A 13,954-nucleotide genomic window follows, 5' to 3' on the forward strand; every position below is an offset into this window, starting at 1 on the left:
TCAAACCCTCAATTACCTGTCGTTGATCTGTCGGCAGTTTGTTACGTCTAAAACGGAGTGTTCTTTCTGGAAAATCCTCCTGGGATATTGTCAGCTTGATAATGTTCTCGACTTTTGCTAGGACACGACTATCACCAAGGCTTAGATTTATAAATTATTATAGGTGTGTTTTTATTTTTGTATGATTTTACTGTTTATTGGTTTAATCTTGTGAATGACTGTTTACGTTGTTTACTGCTATATTTCGTGGAGAAGGGACCATAACAGGACCAGTGCATGATGAATGGAAGTTGACAGTTCACAGAGTTTTTTACTGACCAGCTTCATGAAGCTTCCGATAAATTGTTCGTCATTTTATTCGCATGTAGATGTCCTTTGCGATTGATTTTTCATGCTGAATGCTAATGAAATATTCGGATCGCAGCAATTTTAAACTAAAATATGAATTTTAATTTTCTCCTCATCATTTTTCTTCTAACACCAAATGTAAGCTCTGTAACTGTCAACAAGTGAGGTTAGATCAAGATCTTCAAAGTAGACTAACGCAAAATGAACTCCCAAGAAAATAAGACTGGTTAATAACAGCCAAACAATCTCTTTATTCGAGAAGACGACCTGCTCAAATGTCAAAATCCATCGGGTGAGTGGAATTTGATGAACCCCTGCACAGGTCTATTGTCTATACCTATTTGATATGAACCACAAAAGGAAATAAAAAGCAAAATAAACAACATTGAAGACGAGGGGTGATACATCAGTGGAACACGTTCATGAAACAAATATAAAATTCTCTATAATTTTAGATCATTCCAATTAACCACTTGGTCTAGCTCAGCTGATATCCGAATGTAAATTTAAATCGAGTCAACTTTAAAAGTGACACCGAAAAACATCTACCAATGTCTTGCTCGCACATTCTTCCTCGGCAACCGTTGTGATAATAAGTTGGAAGTATAGCCTGTGGAACAACTGCCCAACGAATGCAATATACAGCCTTTCCGCTGCAGTCAGTTTGAAAGAGTACTAACTGTCGCTTTGCATGCTATCATAATCTCTTTAGTAAATCTGTCTTCGACGATATCGACCTTCTAGTAACAATGAATGATACCACCGCGCATTAATTAAAACACCAAATACCCGTCCTCAAGCACTAGATTTAACTCTTGCTACACCACAAATAGCCACCAGCAGAACAAAGTTTAGAGGAGCCATAATCATAATAGTCACATTCAAAATAATAGACATTATGAACCCATCCCATCTGCCAAGTTGTAGTTAATAAGAAAAGCTATTAAACTAGTTAATAAAAATAGATGTAAATAGAATAAAGAAAATTTAACTTTGAGAATCTCTAAATTAATGCATAGATAACTTTACAAAAAAAATAAAAAGAATTAAAATGAACTTTAAGAATCAAATCATCTTAATTGATAAAATTAAATATATTATTCTATATCATATAATAATAGTTTACATCCCAAAAAACTCATTAGTATAGACTTGAAATTTCAGACACAAAAAAAGACTCCATCAGCACCTGGAACGATTACATCTTCTACTACATTTTTGAAACAGCTAAAAAACCAGAACGCCGTATGAAGCTTCGAGATCCTGGGACTGAGGAAGTCCGTTAATATATTTCCTTTGAACAATTAGTGATCATAATCCTTAAAGGAGGATGTCCTCCTTTTCACAAAACTGACGTTCCTGTTAAACATCTTCGGAAATTGGAAAACAGTGACATACAATATTAGAACTTAATAATGCAAACAATAACAAAACATTGCATACGTTGTTTCATTTGTCTCAAAACATTTTCCTTAAGTTTGAACAAATTATGTAAATATAGAAACAGTGAGCTGAAGTAATACAGTGCCAAAATATCAGAAGCTTGGGAATTGTGAGTGGAAAAACAGTTTAAATTTGTTCAATTGAGAACTTTGTATCAAGCACGGTATTATTCTAATTCACATGCCTTAAATCAGACTTGCACTCTGCAGAAAAAAAATCGCTGGACAACTAAACATCTTAATAGGGTCCTATACAGTCGGGATTTGTTGGTTGGGATTTTAATACTAGGTCAGTCTCCTGCTGGTTTGGGTCATTGCTCAACTAAAAGCAAACTGTAATGTCAAAAATTTAAAATGACTGTCAGTTGAATTCCAACTAAAACACAGAATTGTTAGAAGCGTCGAGGTCGGCCCAACCAGCGAATCGTGACTGTAGAACTCAATGTTCGGTCAGTTCATGTTTGCAATAAAGTATTCAGAATTGTAAACAATGATTCTTGTTAGAATTAGTTTAATATTGCCGAAAATTCCAGCAAGATAATATTCAACATTCAGCACTACTGATTTTAAAGTTAGTTGCAGCTTCAATCTTTCCATTTAAAAAATATGTTACTGGTAGTTTATTATTAGTTTCATGTAGACTGTAATAATAGACGGAAACGCTTCATCTGGTAGTTATTAAAGTAATCTATTATGTTAATAAAATAGTAGAAGACGTTGTGTTTGCTCGACTTACAAAACTTCTTCCAACAGAGACTTCCTGCAGCCAAAAAACGGTAAAATACAATATTCTTAATCATATTAAAATCAATCATATTAAAATCGATCGATGTTTTTAATGTCCTCCCTTTTTCAACCAAATGTCCTCCTTTTCTTTCCAATGCGGGTGAATCTGTCCTCCTTGGAAAAAATCATATGGTCACCCTAGCTATACTCTGGGTTTACGAGGTGAACACGCCCCCGGCATCGGGGATTTGCTTCATTAAGCGCTCAGGCACACTCTGCGCTTTGCGAAATGGGAACCTATATGAAAGGATAACGTTGCCAGATTTAGAACACGGGTCCGAAACTCATCATATTATGCGCCAACCGACGCTGCCGATCTGCAAGACAAAGAGAACTTGCAGTCAACTCAATGCCGTCGTAGATAGAATTCGCGGGTGATATCAAGATCTGTTTGGGCAACTTCAATGCGAAGATTTGATCCGGATAACTCCAACCATGAGCGCATTATGGGGACGCCATGGGCCTGAAGAAATGAGCGAAAACGAGCTGTTCGCAGACTTTTGTAGGTTAACGACATGGTGATCGTATTGACTCTTCCTCATCGATCAGTTCATAAGGTCACGTGGGTCTTTCGTGATGGCTTACATAAAATCAAATCGACCACATCTGCATCTGCCGAAAATGGAAACGGAGCCTTCTTGATGTAATGGAATAAACGCAGTTGATATTTGTCTGATCATCACCTGCTCATCGGTGAAATACGCCTGCGCATTGCGCTAACACCCGCCGCAGGAGGAGAGCGCACACGTTTCAACAACACACGCCGACTGAAGATGCCACGGAGAACGGTCTCTTCGTTGAAGAACTGAGACGCGTGCTGCAGATATTCCGGAAGGTGGCAGCGGAAGCACCAAGCACCGCCATCAAGAATGTCTTCATCGCCACCAGCGAGAATAATCTGGGCGTACTGGCACCCAGAAAACAATGGATCGCCGATGAGGACCTGGAGAAATATAGCGAGCGATCGAAAACCAGGTGAGCCAAAGTCTTAGCTCGTCAACGGCGCGGCCTGAGAAGGCGAAAACGCCTTATGTCAACGGGACAAGCGAGCGTGGACAGACTTCTGGCCGACGAAGGAGAGAGCCGCTGCAACCGGGGACATTCGCTTCCACGATATCTCACGAAGCTTAAGCGGGCTAAGATGAATGCAACGATGCCTCAGAAAGACGAATGACTCTTCTCAGTTATTGACTGACCTGTAACTGACCAGCTGGAAACGCTGGTTCGAGCACTTCCGAACAATCTCTTTTCGCCACCAGCCAGGCCATCACCACCTCGGCATGACCGCCTAGGATCCGACGTATAACACGCGCCAATACCGAAGCTCCATATCACTGCTGAGATTCAAAAACAGCCATCCAAAGCATGTGAAATCTGAATAAAGCCCCAGGGTCGACCGCATATCAGCCGAGATGCTCAAAGCGACCCCATGACATCCGCTCAACTACCGCATCGTTTGGAAAATCGGTGCCGACCGACTCAGCCGAGTGGGGGAATCTGAGCTCAGGACCATAGTGACCTCTTCCTCCATGTCGTTGGTCCAAATGGTTCGTTTTGATTGCAGCGACTGTTGCCCTGGGCCTGATGCTTGGCATTCAGGTCACCGTGGCAATGATGAACTGACCTTGTCTCCGCGTAAGCCTGATGATGTCCTCCGAAGGGGGCGAGATGATCCGTCGCCGCAGTACGCCGCGATGGGCGCGATTGTGCTGACAAATGTAAATTCTACACCGATGGCTCCAACGATGCGCAGCCGGAAGCTTTTGCAGCAGGCGACAGTTGATGTTGCAGTAAAGTGTTATGGCCACACCATTCCCCTTGGTCGGCCGGTCGAGTCGCACGATGCGAAAGTCCGGGGATGTTGACTTTAACTTCCGGTTTAGGTGCGTTTCGGTGATGAACGCCACGTCTATTACCTTCTCTCAAGAAACCACTGGCTCAATTGTTTTAAGTTTCTTTAGGAAGCAGCAATTATCGACCAGGCCCACCCTAGCAGCCATTTTCAATGATGAACATGCTAAGAGGAAGACCTGGTCGGTTGGGTTTTGCAGCCGCACAGCTGAGTGGCGAGCTGCGCGAAGGATCGGCATCAATTGCTCCTAGCGTAGAGCGGAGCAGATTCTTCCAGTGGACGGCCTGTTCTGCTGACGGAACCCAGGAGGAGTGGGGCCATTCGCTGCGGATGGTGCCGACGATGCAGGAGCTTGAACGACGCAGCTGCCAGTATGGCTATAGCGATGGGAGTATTGGAATCACGCGACGAGGGAGCCGGTATGGCTGGAAAGTTCACTCGATGATTGCAGGAACACGGTTCTTTCGGGCGGCCCGGTGGTAGCCTTTTTCCGGATTTCTGTGAACTTCTTTGGGCAGCTTCTTTGTGGTGGCCTGATGTTTGTCGCTACAGCTGGCGCACCGGGATCGGCCACCTTCATCTTGTCGCACCTGTCAATGGGATGGGTCGCCACAATTGTCGCAGCGGCTTCAAGCGGCAAGTCTTGTGCTGTGCTCTGAAATTGGTGCCGCTGGTGCACTGCCAGTATGAGTGACCGAGGAATTCGCACGACGGATTTGTGGTGGTCCTATTGACCGGCATCACTATATCACGCCCTCGCTGCAGAGCGAAATGTACACTTGAGCCCTTCAGCGATTAATTGGCTAATTTTCGGGCGCAAACAGAGGCGGGCACTCTCCTGCCTCAGGTTGGGTTCCCTGTGGCAGCCTTGGTAGCTGCGATTGCTGCTGTTCTCTATTTCGGCGGATTGCCGGTCATCAAGCGGTTGTTTTTGGTGCGCTGTGAGGCAAAAGAGATGGTTGCACGGATGTGTTAAAATTTGGTTAGGTTAATATTTTCATTAATTTATTCATCATTTTCACAAACGCTGAGTTTTGGTGTGGCCAAAGACCAGCATCCAAATCACTACTTTCATTGTTGTCCGTACTCGCAATATGCCCAGCCCATCGTACCCTTTTCGGCTTTAGCTACCTTCTGATGCTGGTCATCTCCTGAATACCTGAGTGCTTGTAAGGCTGATAACTTTCCACTAAATCATTCACTATTGGTGACTGACGACGGAAGATGATTCCTGATATCACTTGAAGGCGGCATTAAAAATGGTGATCGCTCGAAAGTTCTAGTTTGTCGCCTTCTAGATGGGGCATATGACCTTTCCTTCCACTCCTCCGGTAGCTTCTCAGTTTCCCAGATTTTGACAATCAGCTTGTGTATGCTGCCAGGCCTTTCAGGGACCATCTTGATGAGCTCCAGCTTCGATATCATCCTTAGCAGCTACTAATCTTGGTCTTTAGTTGTTGGATGCATCCCCCAACCCATCTTCCGCTGTACTGGACGTAGCACTTCCCTGATCTGTTCTTTTTGACTTTCACTCGCCTGTACTCTCAGTGCCATCTAAATGTTCATCGTAGTACTGCTTCCACCTTCGATGGACACACGTTCGTCCTGTCAAGATGCGCCCATGCTATACCCGGCACATTTCGGCTCGCGGCATGAAACCGTTGCGGGATGCGTTGAGCTTCTGATAGAACTTGCGTATTTCTTGAGAACGGCACAGCTGTTCCATCTTCCTCGCACTCCGCTTCTTCCAGGCGGCGTTTTTCTCCCTGACAAAGGCAGGTTGGCTGTTTCCGCTCTGTCTATAGCGTTCCACGCCCCAAGCCGGATCTATTGCTAAAGCTCTGTAGATGGTAATGGTATGATTACCTTAATGCCATGATGATGAATCCACTGTCCTTGAGCAAAACAGAGGATAAAATGGTCGGGTGGGTCCCAAGAAAATCTGCTATGGTCGTATATCCCCGCGGATAGCGGAAAACGAGTATACCCCTTCAAGAGTTACGACACCAGATCAACCCCAAATATCTTGGCATGACCCGCCAAGGGTGCGACGGTGCGACGCATTAGTCGCATCAACTCCGAAGCCCCATCAAGAAGTAGAAGATTGAAGCGACTATCCGAAGCATGAAATCCAATCCAACAGGGCTTCCAGGGTCGATCGCATTTCAACAAAGATTTCGAAGCTGGTGCCTTCCACCTCCACGCATCGTTGCATCAACTCTAGACCAACATTTCATAATTCAACGAATCAAGAATTCCTCCATAGATTTTTTTTGCATGATCGTGAGAATATGAGGAACTTGAAAAATGTCAGCCCTGGCCAAACCTTCTTTATAATGGGTCTCACACCTAATCGGCTCCATAAGACCAAATACCGTCGGCGGGGGCTTTTGTGACAAATCAGCTTCACTTTGGAAGCATTTGCAACAAGATTTTTTATCCATTGCGTTTATTTGACAGGCTTAGGCGTATAACACTTAACGGAGCTGAGACTTGGCGATACTTACAATCGATATCATCTTTTATTATCAACAGTTAGTAAGGGGAAAGGTATAGACCAAGATACTGAGGCGACCTTGGTTAGGCTGCGGAATTTCGTGACGGTCTATAGGTTGGGATTTAGGTTTGAGTGTATTACAGCTGCTCATCCGGCATTTGACGTCATTAACGGTATGGCGTAGCGTCGGGCTCTGAGCGGTTCGTCAGGAGCATCTTCCGAATATTTAGCTTCGTGGGCCCTTCTTCTTCTCTTCTTATTAGCATTACATCCTCACACTGGGACAGAGCCGCCTCGCAATTAGTGTCTATTCACACTTCTACAGTTATTAACTATGAGGTTTCAAGCTAAGTTGAACATTTTGCATTTGGATATCATTAGGCTAACATGATGATACTTTATGCTCAGGGAAGTCGAGACACCTAATCCGAAAATTGCTCAGACCGCACTGGAATCGAACCCAGCCACCCCTCAGAATGGTCTAGCTTTTGTAGCTGCGCGTCTACCGCACGGCTAAGGAGGGCCCCTTATTATTACTTCGTATTACACAGAACAATAAGATAAAAACAGCAACAAGAATTATGCCGTAGATTACTATCAAAACGCCATTGTCACTCATTCGGGTGCCTGTTGATAGTTGGATGGCAAATTTGTTTTCAAATTTTGTTATTGTTTCTGTTTAATTTCTTTAGAAAATCAAAATCCAGAGTGGGTTCCCCGGAGGCACGGGCCTGTCTTCAGTGTCTTGTACTTGACCTGTAAGCGTTTCTAGCTTTTAACACATGCGTATACTTTATTGTTTGATGACAATTAGATTACAATAAAATAAGGAATGCGTTTAATACTTCAATTAGAGTATGCATAGTCTATAACATTAATAAATAACCCAGAATGATTCAGTACTAAAATTGATTAGGAAATCGGTTAGCAATTCATTATTTTGAACCACAGGAGTACGTTTTCTGAACTTTGAATTCCACATTGATCTACCATTTGATGGTTCTTTCATTTCTAAAGAGATCTTTTGACAATCTAACAGGCCACATGCAACATTGACCTATGAAGCTCGCTATTGTTCCAAAATTCACGCCAGCAAAATACTGAGAACTGCCGCAGGGAACGCCATCCTTCAAATGTCGCTATATAAACTGATAAACGTTGAATCGTGGCTGATGCAACAAGCGTCGCCCTTTGGTCTCCCCGCCAGGCGATCACGTCCAGCAGCAGCCCCGCGTTAGCTCCTGCATCTTCGGCAACCGCGCGACCCTGCCAGAAATTGTGCACCACCATCCGCAGGGCGTAGTTCCTGATGTCGGGAACGTTCATTTTGTCGGACGCCTCCAAGACCTGCGGGCACATTGTCGTAGGTGATGTTGTTCTTCAGATTTGGTGCTTGCAGGCCCAGCGTCGGTTGTTGGTGGAAACCCGTAGAAGCACGGGGCTTGGAAAGAGGTAATAGTTAGTCCTCCGGGGGCATTTTTCGTCACCGTAGTAGATGTAGCGCAGGAGAGAAACTGGAACGCTTTCTTGAGATGGGGATATCTCCGATTTAATTGAAAAGGCAATTGTTAGGTGTGTGCTACTGCTTTAGGGACTTCATAAAATTAATCTCTACATTAATGGTGTTGTCTGCTGGCACAAAGGAGCGGGAACATGGCTTCTGGAAGTAGGTATCTGGCAGCGAGAATCGATTTGTGTTGAATAACACCTTCGAGGATCAGATTGATATCGCAAAATTCTTTTTCCGCCAGACTTCGTAGAAAACTGCCATGTCGTTTTCCAGCGACGTCCTGATTGTCTTGTCGTACTCTTCATATCGGTGGAGTGTTTGCTTGGATTCAGGCGCTTGCGGATGATTTCTACAATCAATGGCTTTTCCAGTGCAGCAACTCCGGAGACATGACGATATCGTAGAAGTGATCCTCTTGGTGATGAAACCCAAAGCAATGATCCCACTCAGCGAGACCCATTCGATCAGCATTGTAAAGAGCGTCCAGACGTTTGGTTTGTGATTTGAACCTAGATATTGCACGCAGAGTTGCCCCAACCTTAAATGTAAAATTGGATAAGCTGATAAACGTCCATCATAAGGCGTTAATTTGTTAAGATGGATCTCAATCAAATTAGAACAGATTATTGTTCGTCCTACCAAAATAAAAACATAAAAAAACAAAATATGCACTTACAATCAATTCGATCTGTGTAGATGTAGTTGAGAACCATTTCGAAAGCCCTGTCAGGGGTGGAAGTTTGGTAGCTGAACTCAATATTGGACGTTCAAATGGAAGGAACTTCCTCAATCAGCTAGCTTTTTCAAAATGCAAGCTTTGCATCACGAGCCGCTCTAGAAAAAGGAACTTCATTTTAATCATCTGAAAAAAATGGCACTGCAGCCACTCACAACATCTTAGATCTCAAAAACTGCGAACGCGCTTTGACGATCATCGCAATGTGCGCCGGAACTTGACTTCAATCCGTTCCAACGACAACCGCACATCGCAGGTCCGACGATTTTGCAAAAAACATTCCAAAGTCGTCTCGCAGCGTACATTTCGATAGTTGGAAAATTGGAACCGATATACGTTCTGCGCACATTATTATCGATGGTTCCACCGAAGATGGGCTACGGTACTGCCGGATCACGCCGCAGCAAAACAACCTTCCACTCGGGATTCTGCGATTCCGGTGCCGGTACAATCGCCCACCAAACCTGCGAGCCCAGATCGTAGCAGTACAAATCGCCCGGTAGAGAATCAGCCGCCCCGCCAAACACGTATACAGGAACCGACGATGGACCGCGGTGTGCCCATAACGGCGAGCTGGTGGCGGAGGAGCACCCCGCAAAATATGCCAGTTGAGATCCAAGCCATCTGGAAAATTAATCATTGTAAATTACCTGTAAATGTGGTTTCAATTAAAAGAGGTCTGAATTTACGTTTTATCTTTGCAAAATTGAACGAAATAGCGTGTTCGTACCCAGCCCACCTGGCCGGAGAACACGATACATCCACGAGCCACGCCGGAAATTGCAACACGTCGGCGGATTAGTCTCCCCTGCCGTTCTCCTCCCACTGGTGGGTTTCGCCGGTCAACCGAATTCGTCCACATATCATTCAACCGCGTTCCTATCGTACCCGGCGTAGATCCAAAGTTTGTTATCGTAAACCGCTGCACCATGGGCAATTTCGCACCGTCCTTCCGACAAACTTCCACTCGGTCCATTTGCCCATCTTGGTTGTACCAAACAAACGTTCTTGTTAGTCAAATTCGAGCTGGAATGGATGTCGCCCCGTATCCTCCCGTCATAAACATCGACGTCCGTGGACAACCGCCGAATGGTAAGTAACGCGGTGCCGGCGATACCCTGTCGAAAATGCCTGTGCCCAGGATCATCCTTCACCTCGAACCGGATCAAAACCGCATAGTTTTCCATTGTCTCCTCTGAAGACAAAATGGTATCTTGTAGGCAATTACTGTGTGCTTGAGCGCTGAGCCCCAACAAACTCATCATACCAGCGCCGTGTTTCATTTGTTTATATGCTAGGCGACGGTCCTGGTGTCGGTCCGATAAGGAACCGCTGCTGCCCGGACAACCAAAGCAGTAGTTGAGGCGTAAGGAAGTAAAGATTTATGTTGGGCTATAGTCGCCAGTGATCTGGTACTGCTCGTCACACCAAACCAGGAGCACGTATTGGGCTTAATAGATACATATATTTGCATTGACGTAAATTTTAATGAAAATCAACCAATAATTCCTGCTCCTGACTTCCGGACAAGGAATCGCGCTTTTTTCGTTTTTCATTTCTGTTCAGGCTCATGCAATTTACCTAGCTACTTTTTTAGAGCATACACGCTGTTTGTTGCTTATTGAACTAAACCAATAGTGATTCAAACTTGTTCGAAGGCATTCTAGCAGCATTGATTGAAAGAGATTCAAGGTTTGTCTCATTTGGGAGGTTCTAAACTTAAAAGCACAGTTCGAAAATTAAAAATCACCCTGGTATAATTGGCTGGTGCTACCCAGCACCTAATAGTAACATGGAAAATGATTCGATATCTGCCTGTGTTAAATCTTGCTTCATGAGCAGGAATGGCCTTGATAATTATTAAAATGCTACTTTTTGCTAATTTCAGCTTAATTATCCAATTGAGACAGACTCCTGTGCTTAATAATGAAATCTAGTAGTGATTCAAGGTGATTTACTATCATACTCAAATTTTCGATCAATACAGCAGACAAACAGACGGGTCACCGTACAGAAACGGCATCGACCATGGTTTTCAAACCACGAACGGAAGTACCAGCTTGCGTAAATTGCATGAATAAGAGCATTTGTTTGTTGAGTTAATCATCTTCTCTTGCACGCAGGATTTGTTTTCATCGGGAAATGCTTCAGCGTTTCCGATGAAAACAAAATCCATCTATTATGTGCGTACAAGAGAAGGATGACTAAACGTCGCGTTTGCATTATAAGTCGCGAGCATTTTAATCACCCGCGCAGAGCCGTCATTAAGTTTCGTCATTCGTTTCCGTATCGGTCACCATTTTCGGCTCAATTTAACTCCGCTGTATCTGTACCGGTGAAGTTTGACAGTTGATATGATAAACAAAGAGGCTTTGAAGGCCAGATGTGCGATTTACCGATGCCGTCGCTGTCCGGAACCTGGCGAGGATAGGGGAGCTAAATGTCAAAGAATATGAAATCTGTTAATGATTTGGACAGTCGGTACCATAACCTGGACAGCAGAACAAAGGGAATCCGAAGTTAGACAATCTTTATCGTCATGTCGTTTTGCACCTGGCTTGCCCATCTCGCCGCTGTCTACTCGCCGTCTCGTACCTGCCGGATCGGAAGCAACACCATCTTGCAGCGGTTGCTCTGGCATTCTGCACATTCACCGCCCATCGCAACCCTTCCGCTAGTCGCGCTACCTTCCGATACTGGTTCGTGCCTAGAGCTTAGGAGCGAGCGTCATTCTTCGCCGCCACACACCGTCTTCGCTACCACCGTCCAAAGATGCAACGCACCGTCTCGAATAACTGAGCGCTTGTAGTCCTCCTCAAGCTATTGTCCATGCTTCATGTCCGTAGAGGACAACCTGGTCTTATGCAAGTGCTGCTCTTGTCGATGACACATTTCGTCGAAGTGCGAATACTTCGACCGCAGTTCTTCTGAGTCACGTAGTAGCCCGACTCTTGCCAAGATGATGCGCTCTTCGTATTTCACGACTAACGTTGTGTCAGCCGTTGCGGATCCGAGGTAGACGAATTCTCGACCACCAGTTGTATCCCTGTCTACCGTAACGACTGCTTCTCCGCGGGCCCCGTCGCCCGGTTCCGCCACAAGTACAGTACTTTGGTCTTTGACGTATTCACCACCAGTCCAACTTTCGTTGCTTCACGCTCTGTAGGCGGGCGTAAGGCACCTTCATTGCCATCTACCTGTATCCGAGCAATATGATGATCGGATCAAATGCGACACGCTCGCATACCTCTAGCAAAGGAGAGATCTCGTTTGTCCTCTTCTCGCTACATCCCGACAATGAGGAGCAAGTCACACATTGCAGTTATATCATGGGAAGCCAGGATTTGTACGTATATCGTAGCACCGGCTGGATATAGGGCGGCACCATCCGATGCTCTCCGGACGAATCGAACAATCCATTCTTGCGCAATGTTGCAGCTTTGATCATGCCGTCACGAGCGCTCAAGACCTTGTCTTAGTCTCCCGGCGCGATTCGAACGAATCGGAGGTCGCCGAAATCTTCTACACAGTTTTGCACACATCCACCGTTGCTTTGATCAGTCTGGTAAGCCCCAGGGAAGCTGTTTCGTCTCATATTTCCATGCTCTACGCGGTCTTATACTCGTCGGATGCCGCCTGAAATCAACGAATCAATTGGGACCGGTATCTCGGTATTTTGAAGGATCCGGCTACAGTAAAGATCTGGTCCATTGTGAGCGGCCGTCAACGAAACCGGCTTGATAACTTCCCACGAACTCGTTCAACTGGTGACAGACGACGGAATGATCTGGGATATCACTTTGTAGGCGGAATTACATGCATCAGTCGAAACGCCTTTTCGCCTTTCTTGTAGATGGCATATAACCCCTTCCTTCCACTCTCCGGTAGCTGTTCGGTTTCCCAGATTCTGACTATCAGTTGTGCAGGAAGGCTTTCCGGGCCATCTTGATGAGCTAGCCGAGCCATCCTTCCAGCCGCTTATTGGCTGTTGAATGGCATCCTAACTCCCCAGTGGGGACTGGTTGCTTCATCGTCCGCTGAACTGACGTAGTCATCTCCCCGCTGCCTTGACTTTCACTCGCTGTACTCAGCGCCATTCAGATGTCCTCGTAGTCGTGCTTCCACCTTTCGATCACCACACGTTCGTCCGTCAAGATCTCCATCCTTTCCGGCACATTTCGGCTCGCGGCACGAAGTCCTTGCGGATGCGTTGAGTCTGATAGAACTTGCGTGTATCTTGAAAACGCACAGCTGTTCCATCTCTCGCACTCCGCTTCTTCCAAGCGGCGTTTTCTCCGAAAAAGGCGGGTCTGCGTCTGCGCTTCCGTCTCATAACGTTCCATCTGCCTGGTACCTTGCTGCAGGCGACCCGCGCTGCGTCCTTTCTCCTCCGAATCTGCCCCACTTCGTCGAACCAATCGTTCCGTCGACTTTCACCCATATACCCACGTTCGCTGCGTCGTTAATGGCTGCTTTGATCAGACCCAGCAGTCCTCAAGAGGGCCCCATCGAGCCAATTCTCCTGTTGGGTAGACAAGGAACCCCTCACGAAGAACAAAACATTTAGGAGTTCCCCACACCACGGCAGGACTGATAATTCTGCCAGCAGCCGCAGTTCTGTTTATTCAAACAACAGTATATACAATAATCCATAACAAACTTTAATCTATACCAAAGAGCAACTACAACTAACCGGCGCCCGCTTTCATCCATCTTCGTCCCATTATCACCAGCAGCGAAACGTCGTAACACTACCCGATATTCCAACACTCCTCCCGGGGTG

The 13,954-nt window shown here is 45.5% G+C and overlaps 1 pseudogene; it reads right to left on the reverse strand.

Moving 5' to 3' along the window:
• Positions 1–8,054: 8,054 nt before the first annotated feature.
• Positions 8,055–11,812, reverse strand: LOC134227906 (leucine-zipper-like transcriptional regulator 1 homolog; annotated as a pseudogene).
• Positions 11,813–13,954: the final 2,142 nt, after the last annotated feature.

Source organism: Armigeres subalbatus, chromosome 3 (genome assembly GCF_024139115.2).
Source record: "Armigeres subalbatus isolate Guangzhou_Male chromosome 3, GZ_Asu_2, whole genome shotgun sequence".
Taxonomy (NCBI): domain Eukaryota; kingdom Metazoa; phylum Arthropoda; class Insecta; order Diptera; family Culicidae; genus Armigeres; species Armigeres subalbatus.